Here is a 16,473-nt window from a genome sequence, read left to right on the forward strand (position 1 = left end):
CAGGATACCATTTAGCTAGGCTGATATAGGCCCTAGGGACAATAGCCTAGTACCTACCTATGAACCTATGAACCTTGTTTATTAGTCAACAAGATGAGCTAAGTGAAAGATCAGCTAAATAATGACTTTAAAAGCAATTTTTATGGCATATGTTTCACAACTATATTTGTGATTTCCACAGGAATGTACAGATAAACTGAGGATTATGGCACTTACTGTATGCATCCTCTCGCTGTCTCCACACCTGGGTGACCCTCCAGTGAAGATCCTTGGTCTTCCTCCAATGCAGGTCATCATAACAGTGACAAACCTATACTCCAGTCTAGTAAATGCCAGTGTGACGTTAGTGCTCCCTTGCAGTCTGGCACCAGATGTCAGTCATAGCGAAGTTCCATCCTCTTTGCTTCACTCCAAGGTAGACTGTCAGCCCTTGAATCATCTCCACTCTGTCCAATTCAGCACCCAGACACACTGAAGCCACCTCGCAGTAGCTATGTCAATAATGATCTTCAGATAGCAAACTTCCAAAAATTGCACACTGAGGTCCCACTCACTTCACACGTAACAATGGTCTGATCTGTAAATGTATCAAAATCACATTTTAAAAGTGGCAGTTAAAGGCACATGTTACACATGGCCCCATTTAATGACACCTATTGTGACTTGTGTAGAGCAACTTCTTGTTATGCCAAGCTATTGGTAAATGTGCCAGATTTTAAGAATTTAAGCAGATGTGTGCAAATTGGATTCCAAAAACTTGAATATTAATGAACCTTATTAATTATGTAGATATAAAACTCTCTTCCTCTCCTTAAGGACTTCCTTGCCAATAAACCAATGCAACTGAAGAAAAACACTTGATTCCAAACAGGCTGTCTCGAACTTTTATTGCATAAAAACATAAAATAATTGTAAAACTGTGAGCGCTTTCAGGATAACCCTTCGTCAGACAATAAAACAACTCATAAAAAGTCACTTTTATATTCACATTTAAAAAACTGTCAACCAATCATTTCACTGCCCTTCTTTTTCTTAGGGCTGGTTTTAAAGGTATACAGGTGTTTAATTGGGTCTATATTGAAACATTGAACGCTAAAAACAGCGAACGATGTTCAGCGAAAGCTGAAAATGTCAAAACCACAGAACAGTGATTTATTTCCTAGGGAAAGAAATCACTGTTCCAACCCCCCCAAAAAAACATTAAACACTTCCAAACACATACACACATACCCTAACCCTAATTATACCCTTCCCAAAAAACAGTAAACATCTAAATACACATATGCATAAAACCCAACTATACATCTAACGAAAAATAAAACAGTAAACATTTTAAAACATATGCACTTACCTTAACCTGCACCCTAACCCTAAGGATAGTAACTCTCGCACATTTACATAAACAGTTCCAAACACATACACACTTACCTTAACCCTAGTTCTACCCCCCCAAAATAAAAGTAAACAGCTGAAATCACATACACACATAACTCAACCATACATCTAACACAAAATAAAAAAGAGTAAACACTTTCATACATATGCACTTACCTTAACCTGCACCCTAACTCTAAAGTCAGTAACAGTTGCACATTCACGCTTGGTAGCTATACCGGACAAGGGACCACACTACACTTCAGAACACATCCAAACAATGAAGTGGTCAAGCAGCTTCTTTCCCAGGGAAAGAATTTGCTGAACAGCCGCTTCACTGTTTTGCCTGTTCGCTCTACATGTGTCGACGAAAACGCATTCAACAAAATTAAATTTCGTCGTTCTAATAGGATCCCATTTAATCCTGGTGGATGATCTGCTGCTAATTTTATAATCCAATGTAGCTCTTTATATTCTGTAAAATTCACTATATCTCCCCCTCTTTTATTTACGTGGGTCACCTGTACAACCATAAAACTAAAAACATGTTCTGGATTTTTAGAAATATGCATATACAAAGCACTGCATTCATCCTTCTGCCTTATACTAGACATATGATGAAGTATCCTGATTTTTAATTTACAGTTGTTTTTTCCCACATAGAAACTGGGACAGGATTGACACACTGCTAGATACACCACATTTTCCGTGTGGCAATTAACATACAACTTGAAAACATATTCTCTCTTAGTTACAGGATGTACAAAACAGTTATTATTAATCATTGGACATATCTTGCAATGGCTTCAGGGAAAGGTACCTATTCTATTTGTAACTAACCTTGTTTTAATTTTCATACCAGGTTCCTTGCACAGCAGATTCTTTCAAATTACTGTTACATATAAAACCAAAACTTGTTTTTTCTTCTAGTATATCTTTAAACTTGTCCTCACTTAACAATATTTTTCAATTACATTTAATTATTTCACAAATACCATTTATATTGTTACTGTACTGTAACATTACCCTATGTTTACCTCCTACTTGTAATCTTGTATTATTCTCATTGTTTTGTGACCTAGGGGCATTAAACCATGGTCTATCTCTACCTATTCTATCTCTTTTCACAGACTCTAGTCCCTCTTCCATTAATTTATGTGTATATCCCCTCTGTAACGTGATTGTGCAGATTTTCTAATTCCTTCTCAAAGATGGCTTCCTCTGTACATAATCTTGATGTACATAAAACCTGTCCCACTACTATATTTTTAAAAGTATGTCTGGGATGCATGCTGAAGAATTCCAAATAATGGTTACTCCAGCAATTTTTTTTTATATAAAGAAGTTGATAAACCCCTTGTTGTATTTTTGGTTATTCGTACATCCAAGAAATCTATAGATTTAAAGTCATTATTAACTGTAAACCATAAAAATTTGGTGGCTGTTTCCAGATATTTAACGAACCTCATCAATTCTTTCTCACTTTGTCTCCATGAGATGTAAACATCATCCACAAACCGGACATAATGTAGCAAGTATTCACTCCACCATTGATCACCAACACATACATTCATCTCCTCCCAATACACCAACACTAGGTTGGCGTATGAGTTTGCACAGGGTGTGCCCATGGCAACACCCTGTTTTTGTCTGTAGTGTGACCCATTACATATAAAGACATTATTCAAAAGAATCAGTTGTAAAACTTCCAATATTAACTGGTTTGTTTTCCCATCAAACTCTTTCTTTTCTGTTAATACTTTGCTTCTTGCATTCAGACCATAATCATTACTAATAACAGTAAAGAGGTTGTTAAAATCAACGGTAAGCATTAATACATTTGTCATTTCCACATTTTTAACAACCTCTGATATCCACTCACAAAATGTCCTGTGTCCTTTAATATTCATGGATAGCACTGTATCACTACTTTTAATTTTGTTTCCACCCACATAGACATATGTTCTTTTATCCTCCCCCTGCCTGAGACTATTGGTCTCATTGGTGGTGGTATAATATTTTTATGAATTTTAGGAAGGGCTTTGAATATAGGTGCCACTGGATGCTCTATATGAAAAAAATTATATAAATCTTCCTCCAATAGCTCTTATTCCTTCAATTCTGTGAGTCTCATTCTCACTCTAGATATTATATTTCTCAGAATTATGGGGAAAATGTTTATATAAGTGTATTCATCTCTGACGAGTTAATTTAATGCTGAACTATATGCCGTTGTGTTCATCACAACAACACCCCCACCGTTATCTGCCGGTTTAATTACTATTCGTTGATCTTCCATTAGAGAACATAAAGCTTCCCTCTCTGAAGCTGATAACCTATCAAATTTACAGTGACTTTTCTCAAAATATTTTCTTATTTCAAACTCACGTTTTTAAAAATGTTTGTATAGTGGGATGTAACACTGGTACAAATGTGCTAGGATGTTTTAATGTTGTGCGCACATTCATACAATTACCATACATCTCCCTCAATGTTATATTGCGCACAAATTTAAATCTAAAATAACATCACTCACATTCGAGCTTCTGCTCGGTATAAAAGTTAATCCTTTCCCCAAAACTTTTAGTTGTTCAGGGGTCAACGCCAAATCAGATAAATTAAATGCATTATAGTCACCATTAACTGTCAATCCACTAGTTTCTGTCACTTCATGTCTCGCTGCTGAGAACAGCCTCTCCGGTATTCGCTGTTCTTGTGCACTGGTACCAAAAAAGTAGGAAAATTCAAACCCTTTCCTACTTCTATTAGATTAGATGTTTTGGGCCTTGTCCCTAAGTGCATATTTTCCATTATTGTTAAGCCTGCTGTTTCCATACATGTTGACTGATTCACAATGCTGGTTGTTGCTTCTGTGTTGTTGGGTAAAGCCTCTCTCATTGTCATATCTTGATTGGTCTCTTCACTCCGTTGTTCTTGGCTTTGTTGCTGGATTGGTTCTGTTGCTCTTCCATCTACCATTTGAAAGTGTTTGTGGTTATTGGTTCTCTTATGTTGATTTTGTTGTCCCATTCATTCTCTCGGCCGCATAAATATCTGCCCCTTAACAAAGTCTTGATAATTCCTCTAGATCTTCTTAATTTTTGTTGCCTGTAATTTATTTTCAAACAAATTAATACTGTCCAGCACTTCAACATATTTATCTTGGCAAAACTCAGTAACATATTGCTCCAATTCTTTTTGTATTTTCTCTAGGTCTTTGCATAACAACTGTTCAATGGGCGAGAAGTAATCAATTAATAACTGCATGTAGTGAGAGCTAGTCTCTACTTTTATCTGTTGCCATCATGCAAGCAGTTCAGGAAACATGTTTCCCTGGGCTGCCATATATAATACCCGCATGCCTCTAGGCACCATTTTAAATTGTAGACATGCCTCCATGTGAAACCTTTGCCATTATAACTATTTCAATTTTCATATTAAGCCATCAAAAGAGCTTAGCAAATTGTAAATGGCTTCATTGTCAGTTTTTTCTCCCATGGAGCTTTCACTTGTTGAAGCTCCAGTACTATTTAAGTTCATTTTAAGCAGAGGATTCAAGCCAGGAACCATATTGAATTTAAACATCTCCTTACTTGTATTTGGTTGTTGTTTATGTGGATGATAGCCAAATTCAATGTCTTCCGTTTTTTGCTCAGCCATGTGGAAAGGAAAAAGCCTCAAAAATGAATTAGTAGATATAAAACTCTCTTCCTCTCCTTAAGGACTTGCTTGCCAATAAACCAATGTAACTGAAGAAAAACAGTTGAGTCCACACAGGCAGTCTCAAAGTTTTATTGCATAAAAACATAAAATAATTGCAAAACTGTCAGCGCTTTCAGGATAACCCTTCATCAAGCAATAAAACAACTCATAAAATGTCACTTTTATATTCACATTTAAAATACTGTCAACCAATCATTTCACTGCCCTTCTTTTTCTTAGGGCTGGTTTTAAAGGTATACAGGTGTTTAATTCTGGTGGATGAACTGCTGCTAATTCTATAATACAATGTAGCTCTTTATATTCTGTAAAATTGACTATATCTCCCCCTCTTTTATTTATGTGGGTCACCAGTACAACCATAAAAATAAAAGCATGTTCTGGATTTTTAGAAATATGCATATACAAAGCATTCCGTTTGTCCTTCTCCCTTATACTAGACATATGATGAAGTATGCATATTTCTAAAAATCCAGAATATGTTTTTAGTTTTATGGTTGGCCCACATAAATAAAAGAGGGGGTGATATATTGAATTTTACAGAATATAAAGAGCTACATTGGATTATAGAATTAGCAGCAGATCATCCACCAGTATTAAACCCCTGTATACCTTTAAAATCAGCCCTAAGAAAAAGAAGGGCAGTGAAATGATTGGTTGATTTTTTTTTTAAATGTGAATATAAAAGTGCCTTTTTATGATTTGTTTTATTGTCTGACGAAGAGTTATCCAGAAAGCTGTCACAGTTTTACAATTATTTTATGTTTTTATGTAATAAAACTTTGAGAAAGCCTGCGTGGACTCAGCTGTTTTTCTTTAGTTACATTGGTTTATTGGCAAGAGAGCCCTTATGGAGAGGAAGAGACTTTTATATGCACTAATTTGTTTTTTAGGCTTTTTCCTTTCCACATAGCTGAGCATTAAAGGAAGACTTTGAACATGGCTATCATCCACATAAACAACAACCAAATACAAGTAAGGATATGTTTAAATTCATGTGGTTCTTGGCTTGAATCCTCCACTTAAAATGTGCTTAAATAATACTGGAGCTTCAACAAGTGAAAGCTCCATGGGAGAAAAAAACTGACAATGAAACCTTTTACAATTTGCTTAGCTGCTTTGATGGCTTAATACAAAAATAGAAATGGTTACAATGGCAAAGGTTTCACATGGAGGCATGTCTACAATTTAAAATAGTGCCTAGACGCATGCGGGTATTATGTATGTCACCCCAGGGAGAGATGTTTCCTGAACTGCTTGCATGTTGGCAACAGATAAATGTAGAGACTAGCTCTCACTATATGCAGTTATTAATTGATTACTTCTCTCCTGTTGAACAGTTGTTATGCTAAGACATAGAGGAAATACAAAAAGAATTGGAGCAATATGTTACTGAGTTTTGCCAAGATAAATATGTTGAAGTGCTGGACAGTATTAATTTGTTTGAAAATAAGTTACAGGCAACAAAAATTAAGAAGATCCAGGGGGATTATCAAGACTTTGTTATGGGGCAGATATTGTAGATGGAAGAGCAACAGAACCAATCCTGCAGAAAAAAACAAGAACAACAGAGTGAGGAGACCAATCCAACCATGACACTGAGAGGGGCTCCACCAAACAATGCAGAAGCAACAACCAACATGATGAATCAGCCGACATGTACGGAAACAGCAGGCTTAACAATAATGGAAAATATGCACTTAGGGGCAAGGCCCAAACAATCTGATCTAATAGAAGTAGGAAAGGGTTTGAATTTTCCTACTTTCCCAGTACCAGTGCACAATAGGAGTGAATACCAGAGAGGCTGTTCTCAGCAGCGAGACATGAAGCAATGAAAACTAGTGGATTGACTGTTAATGGTGACTATAATGTGTTTAATTTATCTGATTTAGCATTGGCCCCTGAACAGTTAAAAGTTCTGGAGAAAGGATTAACTTTTATACCGAGCAGAAGCTTGACTGTGAGTGATGTTATTTTAGATTTACATTTGTTTGTGCGCAATATAGCACTGAGGGAGATGTATGGTAATTGTATGAATGTGTGAATGACATTAAAACATCCTAGCACATTTCTACCAGTGTTACATCCCACTATACAAACATTTTTGAAAACATGTGAGTTTGAAATAAGAAAATATTTTGAGAAAAGTCACTGTAAATTTGACAGCTTCAGGGAAGGAAGCTTTATGTTCGCTGATGGAAGATCAACAAATAATAAACTGGCAGATAACGGTGGGGGTGTTGTTGTGATGAACACAACGGCATATATTTCAGCATTAAATGAACTCGTCAGAGATGAATACACTTATATAAATATTTCCCTCATACTGCTGAGAAATATAATATCTAGAGTGAGAATGAGACTCACAGAATTGAAGGAATAAGGGCTATTGGAGCAAGATTTATATATTTTTTTCATATAGAACATCCAGTGACACCTATATTCAAAGCCCTTCCTAAAATTCATAAAAATGTTATACCACCACCAATGAGACCAATAGTCTCAGGCAGGGAGAGGAAAACAGAACATTTGTCTATGTGGGTGGAAACAAAATTAAAAGAAGTTATACAGTGCTATCCACGAATATTAAAGGACACAGGACACTTTCTGAGTAGACTATCAGAGGTTGTTAAAAATGAGGAAATGACAAATGTATTAATAGTTACCCTTGTCGGTAACAACCTCTTTACTGTTATTAGTAATGATTATGGTTTGAATGCAAGAAGCAAAGCATTAACAGAAAAGAAAGAGTTTGATGGGAAAACAAATCAGTTAATACTGGAAGTTTTACACATGATTATTTTGAATAATGTCTGTATATGTAATGAGTCACACTTCAGACAAAAACAGGGTGTTGCTATGGGCACACCCCGTGCGAACTCATATGCCAACCTAGTGTTGGTGTATTGGGAGGAGATGAATGCATGTGTTGGTGATCAATGGTGGAGTGAATACTTATTACATTATGTCTGGTTTGTGGATGATGTTTACATCTCATGGAGACAACGTGAAAAAGAATTCATGAGGTGCGTTAAATATCTGGAAACAGCCACCATTTTTTTATGGTATACAGTTAATAGTGACTTTAAATCTATAGATTTCCTGGATGTACAAATAACCAAAAATACAACAAGGGATTTATCAACTTCTTTATATAAGAAAAATTGCTGGAGTAACCATTATTTGGAATTCTTCAGCATGCATCCCAGATGTACTTTTAAAAATATAATAGTGGGACAGGGCTTACGTACATCAAGATTATGTACAGAGGAAACCATCTTTGAGAAGGAATTAGAAAATCTGAGCAATTACATGTTACAGAGGGGATATACGGATATATTAATGGAAAAGGGACTAGAGTCAGTGAAGAGAGATAGAATAGGTAGAGCTAGACCATGGTTTAATGCCCCTAGGTCACAAAACAATGAGATAAATACAAGATTACAAGTAGGAAGTAAACATAGGGTAATGTTACAGTACAGTAATAATATAAATGGTATTTGTGTAATAATTAAACGTAATTGGAAAATCTTGTTAAGTGAGGACAAGTTTAAAGATATACTAGAAGAAAAAACATGTTTTGGTTTTAGACGTAACAGCAATTTGAAAGATTTGCTGTGCAAGGAATCTGGTATGAAAATTAAAACAGGGTTAGTTACAAATAGAATAGGTATCTTTCCCTGTAGGCATTGCAAGATATGTCCAATGATTAATAATAAGAACTGTTTTGTACATCCTGTAACTAAGAGAGAATATTTTTCAATTTGTATGCTGACTGACACATAGAAAATGTAGGGTATCTAGCAGTGTGTCAGTCATGTCCCAGTTTCTATGTGGGAAAAAACAACTGTTAATTAAAAATCAGGATACTTCATCATATGTCTATTATAATGCAAAAGGACTAACGCAATGCTTTGTATATGCATATTTCTAAAAATCCAGAACATGTTTTTAGTTTTATGGTTGTACAGGTGACCCACATAAATAAAAGAGGGGGAGATATAGTGAATTTTACAGAATATAAAGAGCTACATTGGATTATAGAATTAGCAGCAGATCATTCACCAGGATTAAACACCTGTATACCTTTTAAACCAGCCGTAAGAAAAAAAAGGGCAGTTAAATGATTGGTTGACAGTCATTTAAATGTGAATATAAAAATGACTTTTTATTAGATTTTTTTTCATTAATTATGTATGACAAAAAAATGGAACTTAAAAGCTATGTATACATAGCTGGTCTTGCTTTCAGGGATACCTGACTTACAGGTAGTTCCAAAGGTAATATTGCACCTGCTGCCAGTGCTGTTGTGAGATATATTTCTCTCCTTATAGACCTATGGCATTATTACTCCTTAGAAATGCATTTGTACATGTTTGCATTGATGTTTTCAGGGAAATTTGTCTACAATACCAACTCTTTATGACTTACTGGAGGTGTGAAGGATTGCCCTGTATGCATTCAGGTGGGTACATCTGTATCACTAACAAGCAGAGATTCCATGTAAGGAAATACATGTAAAGAGCTCCAGTGAAGAATACATATGGACACACTGACAAAACATCCATATATATTGCTGGTGGCTCTGTACATTCAGTGGTATACTTATGGTAACCAACATGTTTTGAGGGCATCTGTATGCTACATGTTCATTAATTATATCATGGATATTCATTGATGCTTAGTAATATATGTACTATAAAAATGTATCCCTATTCATGCTGGTTTACCTTTTACTGTCTGTGGTATACTTATGGATAATGGGGCTTTCTGACAGTTTCCATAAGTTGAACAATCACAACTGTACAGATACTTTATGATAAGAGTAATATAGTAATAGTTGTTATGAATTTCATCTCATACAAATGAAATGAGGATAGCATCGACTGCTCACTTTTGATTGTGTTGCTATGTAGCTATTCATACACAGCAGTTCATGTTGTTATGACTTCTTGTTTCCACAGGTTTTTATATAGGCTTGTGTTGTATAACATCTGTTGACAGCACGTCATTATTAGGATGTGTCTCATGAACTGTGCTTGTGTCTGACAACCATCCCACATTACAGGTCTATGCATATGTTATGATGAGTATGTTAAAGTACAAAGTGTATTCATATTTACTGATTATGTGGTGCAATGGTGTTGTAGTTGGCCATCCACTGTAATGGGTTCAAATCCTACATACAACCTCTCAAGTATTTCAGGTTATGATGTTGCATAATGTGTTACATATTCAGACATTGTTTTATATTTCCCAGTCCTATACAGCTCAGGGACCATTTAATTTAGTTTTTCAGTGCATATTAATGGAGCAAAGGTCAACTGGCATATTCTGTTAACATAATCATGTCCATATGTGGGCACCCATATGAATCTAACCATGTGCATATAACTGTCTTCCAGACGGCAAGCAGACCTAGGTGGAAACAATTTTTTGACACAAAAATATTAAATCAGAATTGATGCTCTGCACCAGTATGGATGTAGATCTCTTGAATGAGTGGGGAATACTGCTTGGAGGAATGAAGTGTGGACTTACCATGCCAATATGGTTAACACTCTGGGGGTTCACAATATATCTTGGATGCCAGTCACCATCAGTGCTCTGACATGATCCTTCATGCAGCCAACAGGATCCGCTGGTAAAAGAGGTTGAGGGATGTCACTGGTGGTGTCACAACATTGACCGTACTAGATGACATGACACAGTTTCTCTCATCCCTACATACAAGTGGTGATCATCATATACCTGGGCTGGAATAGAAGTAGGTGTGCCAGGCTGCACATGCATATGGTACTTTGAAAAACATTGTTACATATTGCATACATGACAACAGATTGCTGTTGCATGCATATTCATGTGTTGTTATTTTTGTGTTTCAGCAGCATAACTGTGCCTTGCACATGAGGCATTCATGCTGATGACATCCAACATGATAGGATGTTATCATCAGCTATAGCACATTTCAGCAACATGTGTAACATTGTTTGCATTCATTTGCACAGCTCCATCCATGTCTGTACAGCAGCAAGTCATGATAGGTGAGTGTCTCCATATACTGTTACTGTGACCATTACCTGCTATTGCCTGTGCCACCTGTCATCCCAGTGGTGCATACTGACATTTTGATGTTTCGCTGTAATCTATGGACAGGCCAGGTATGGCTTCATATCATGTTCACAGGCTGTAGCACTGTGTACCACACCTGTGTTGTATGAAATTAATGCTACTGTTTTTCATACACATACTGACCAGTATATGCATATTATGTCACATGAGTATCAACTAATTCTGTTACTATGCTGTATATGTTATCATACATCTCTGCCTGGACTGTGTAGTATAATCACGTTATACTTTGTTTATATCTTCTCGTGACAGGATCTGCATTACAACAGACAACATACTCACCACACAGGGGCAGAGGGGCTGTATAACTGTAATGCTATTTCCTCTGTTTCCTACATGCCAGCTCTGTTATTTCTATTGTTGTTCTCCATCAAAACTGCGTCATTCTACCCTGCATAGGACAATCATGATTGGCACCTCAGCTGCAACCACCAGTTATGTATATATATATATATATATATATATATATATATATATATATATATATATATATATATATATATATTACCTACTATGCGTTATATCTCTGTTGTAATGGAATATGCTGGCAAGTATTTGTTTATTAATACTGTGCGGATGCCTTTTTTTTCGTACAACAGTTGCATTTCATCCCTCACCTCTGGCACTGGATTCTCATGAGGACATGTGAGGTGTGTCATGTGTTGTCATCATACTCCTCAACTGTACAGATTTTCACAGAATGTCCAGATTTTTGCCTCATATTTTTGGTCCATTTTTTATAAAATTTTGGTTTTATGGCAAATTATTGGCAAATCATTAAAGATTAAAGTTAGAAAATAATGGCAGACATTTGAATTTCAGACTTCATACCCTTCAGAAAATCCATGCCAATGCACAACCTGTTATTCTATCAACTTCCTAAGTTTATAAGAGTAATATTTAAAAATTGTCCCTATTTTTGGGTCTTTGTCCTACTTTTATTTATGGCTTTGTCCAGATTTCTTGCTCTAAGAGGTTGAGAGATATGGTTGTCATTCCTCACATATGTCAAGTATGTTGTATGTGTAACATAATTGTCAACTCCTTGTTACATAGGTGCTGTGACCAGCACTTGGACATGTCCTCCTGCTAAGTCCTTAGCATCTGTAACATTGTGGTTGTGTAGTTGTGCCATATGTCAATACTGAGCTCTAGCATATGATATATCTGTGTTTATCTGACCAGTGTCATATGTCTCTTCTTTTAGCATGTCCACATTCTAGGCATCCTCCATTAACTCATCCCCTGATCCTCTAGTGGCATCCAATGTGTCTCACTGTGATAGCATGCCCCCTGGCACACAGGACATAGATTTCATGATACAGGATGCCCCAGATGGTGACAGTCATGTGGATGAGGCTATAGCTTCAGATGTGAAGGATAACATGTCCAATCATTACTGATGATGTGGGGACATCAGATGTTGGACAGGATAATGTCTGTGTTCCACAATCCCATGTTGAGTCTGCTGGAGATGTTGACACTGAATTGAAGAATGGATTATTCTTGAAAGATCTGCCATTTGTATTTGGATTAAAATAAGTGAGTTTTTATTTCTGGTTTTGAGATCCACTTTTTATTGTTTTTACTATTTGTTATATTTAGCCCATTGATTTCAAATACTCAGTAGCACTCCTTGAAGCTAACTGATGTTGGCACTTCCCCACAACACAGCACAGTACACATAGATGTGTGTATAGATGCATGTCAGAGGGTGTTCGCCTATGCTCTCAGCAACATAATGGATCTGATTTTTGGGCACTTACCTGTGTCACTGATCATGTTGCACACCAGCGGTATGTATTGCATGAAGGACAGGAGCGCGGACACAGTGAGGTCATGGTGGCATTTGCTGCTCGGAATGACAGCATGTTATCTTTGGCATGTTCTTTTGAAACCATAGTTACAGCAGTGCCATAGTACAACTTGGGTTTTGCCTGCCCTGACTGTATTTTGCTGAGTGCTACATGGGAGTGGCAGGATCCCACTCAGTAGACCAACGCTTGCCCATCAGGCCTCTTTGTCTACCCTGTGATGTGCACACACATCTGTTGCTAACCAATCTAGTGTGGGCCCAGCAGTCATGACCAGACAATCAGCTCACACCCATGTTCCTTCCCCGTATGTGTTTCTACATGGTTCATAGTGTCATAGTTTAGTACTAAGCTAATTGCCCTTGCGAGCCGTTTTAAGCCTAGCCAATTATCCATTGTGAGACTCAAACCTGGCACCTTGTGTTTGTAAGGCAAACACTTTAGCCATTAAGCCACCCTCCCAACCCTGTCACCTCATCAATCTCCTTTCTAGAGCAACATGGGTTGAGTATTTCCATATGTGGAAGGGGCAACCAGAATCATAGAGTGAGCCATCAGTCTGGACACCCTACATACCTCTCAACCTCATAGTGCAAGAAATATGGTCAAAGCCTGACATAATATTGGGACAAGGGGCACATTTTAAATATTGCTCTTATAAACTCAGAAAGTTGTTAGAATAACAGAATTTGTGTTAGTATGTATTTTCTAAAGAATGTGAAATCTGAAACTCAAATGCATGTCATTATTTAGTGACTTTAATCTTTAGATCATCCCAGTAATTTGTCAAAAAACACAATTTTTATGAGGAACAGACCAAAAATATGAGTCAAATATCTGGACATTCTGTGAAAATTTGTACAGTTGAGAGGTATGCCACCCTTGATTGCATTAGAGTAAGACTGACAGTTGATCCACTAATTCATGTAGTATTAATCTGACCCTGTAGGAATGATGAATGCTGTGCAGACCACTAATGAGTTCATCTGTCTTTAATTGTTGTGAAGTCTGATGCCATGGGAGTCTGTCACTTTTTCAGTGTAGGTGACTCCATTCAGTACTTGATACTTTTTCGCTACTTTACATTGCTATATGTTACTAGTGATATTGACAAGATTTCTGCAGGACGTCCTGACTTTTTTCTATTTGCATCATTTGCTAGTGGAGAGATAGGAACAGGTTCACAAACGTATGTCTCTTGTTGTCTGCCATACACACATACACCACAATGAGTCTGTATGCATACCTGTGTCACCTGTGGCCTGAAATGATTGTCCCTGTCATAATTGCTTCGTATATGTTCATACTGTTATATGTTATTATTATGCTGTTATGTCAGAGTGTACCTCTGCTGGATAATTTCCAGTCGTTTACTCTGTGCTGCTGTTGTGGGCAACACCTGAACATCAATGTTTAATCGGTGTACTTCTTACATGTTGCTTGCCCTGAATTAAAGGGGTCTGTCAGACTCTGCCATGTTGTCTGAGCAAGGGCTTATGGTCGCATTCTCCATCACCCATGACTGTTCCTTCTGTAGTCTGTGTCCTCCTGCTCCTCCTCTGATAGTTGCAGAATATCACCTTCAGACATCTGGAATCCTTGGGGTAGTTCACCCACATTTGCACCTGCAATACTGCCATGTGCTGTTGCTAGCATATTATGTAGCATGGCACATGCAATAACTATCTCTGTTGCTTTTTCAGGTGTGCATTGCAGTACACCTTGAATATGCCCAGACATATGAATCTTTCTTTTAGTATACCAGACACATGCTCTATGGTGTTTCTTCTCATGATGTGCTCTCTATTGTAGGCCTCCTCCTCATAGTTGGAAGGTCCTCTGTAAGGGGTCATTAGCCACAGCTCAAGTTTATAATCACACTCATCTTTTGTTGAGGAGGGGTGCAAATGTCATCATCATGCATAATGCTGACAGAGATTTAGTCAGTTTACATCCTAGCTGTGTTCCGGTACTCATCCAGTAGTAGTCCCTTGGGTATTTCACCGTGTTGAAATGCAACCCTCAGATGACTTTCCCTCCATATGGGAGCATTGTGAATGCTATCAGGGTGTGTCACCTTATTTGTTATGCTGCAATCTGCTGTACACACCATCTGACAGTTCAGCAATGGCCACCCCTTTTTATTTATGTAGACTTCTGCTTCCAAGGGGGTCTTAATAGGTATGTGGATGGAGTCTATTGCACAAAGAACATGTGAGAAATCAGTGATGTTATAGAACTGGTGCATGATGTTTTGCCACTCGATGGATGTAGATGGGTAGTATATAGTTCATCTACTTTGGTGCACATTGCTGCCAGTAATTGTATGACTGGTAGCTGTTTGTAACACTACTAGAGCATCTCCTATATGTTATTGGAATGTCCTAGACACCAGTACACCTAGGTTCAAACAGGCTTTGATTTCAAGAGGTATGCGGCTGCCTTGCAATGTACACACAGACATGTTTAGGTGCACATGTTGCACACAGCCTGTACCAGCTGTCTGTCTAAGTGGTACCTGTCAACATTTTCTGGATCTGAGAGTTGGCCTTGTTGTAGCCTGGCTCTCTGTCTAGCTGGTTGCCTTCTAGGATGCAGACCCTTACCATCCTGTATGGCTTGAAGTGCTGCAACCTGTTGCAGTTCATTCCCTACAGGTTGCATTTTTTTTTGTTTGTTTTATTCAATATTGATATGGATCCCATCAAATTTTGTGGGTGATGGCTTCCTTTCCCTGTGCTGCAATGTGGCATTCACCGAGGATTTTAGAAAAAGAGTCAGCAAAGCACTTTGTCACATTTAAATTTTATTGGGCACACACATTGGGCCGGATTCACGAAACCTCCGTGTAAGACTTAATATGTCTTACTCGGAGGCTGCAGTTGAACGGTATGACATCAGCGTGCCATGAATATTCATGATGACACGCTGACTCATCCGTAACTCTTACATGGACTGAGTAGGCAAGCAGGGGGCGTGTCCGACTGCCGAGCAGTCTAAATGTCCACGCTCCTGCAAGGTTTTAAAAAGCATAATGTCAACAGACAAGAGCGAGTCCGCTGAAATGTACTTGCACCCAACACCACACTCCCTGACACTGTAAACCCCATCAGAGTTATAAAATGGAAAAAATTATTATTTTTTTTAAATCCACGATATAGCTGCCCGTATTTGCGCTTGTTTGTGTGGGTGTGCCCATTGCTTAACCACAGCTAGCAATTGTGACATTGAAGAGCATATAAGAACTACTTATGCAAATTAATCCAAATAGCAATAGTGTAATGGTAGAGCGTATGCGCAAAGAGAAAACATTCACGGTTCGAGTCCCACCACTCCCCTTCTTATTTATGTTTTAAATCAGTATTTGAAATAATACCAGACAAATATGATTAAAATTTTATTAAAAGCAGTGACATGGCCAATGTATCAGCGA

This window comes from Protopterus annectens, chromosome 3.part1 (genome assembly GCF_019279795.1).
Source record: "Protopterus annectens isolate FY-2018-M chromosome 3.part1, PAN1.0, whole genome shotgun sequence".
NCBI lineage: Eukaryota > Metazoa > Chordata > Ceratodontiformes > Protopteridae > Protopterus > Protopterus annectens.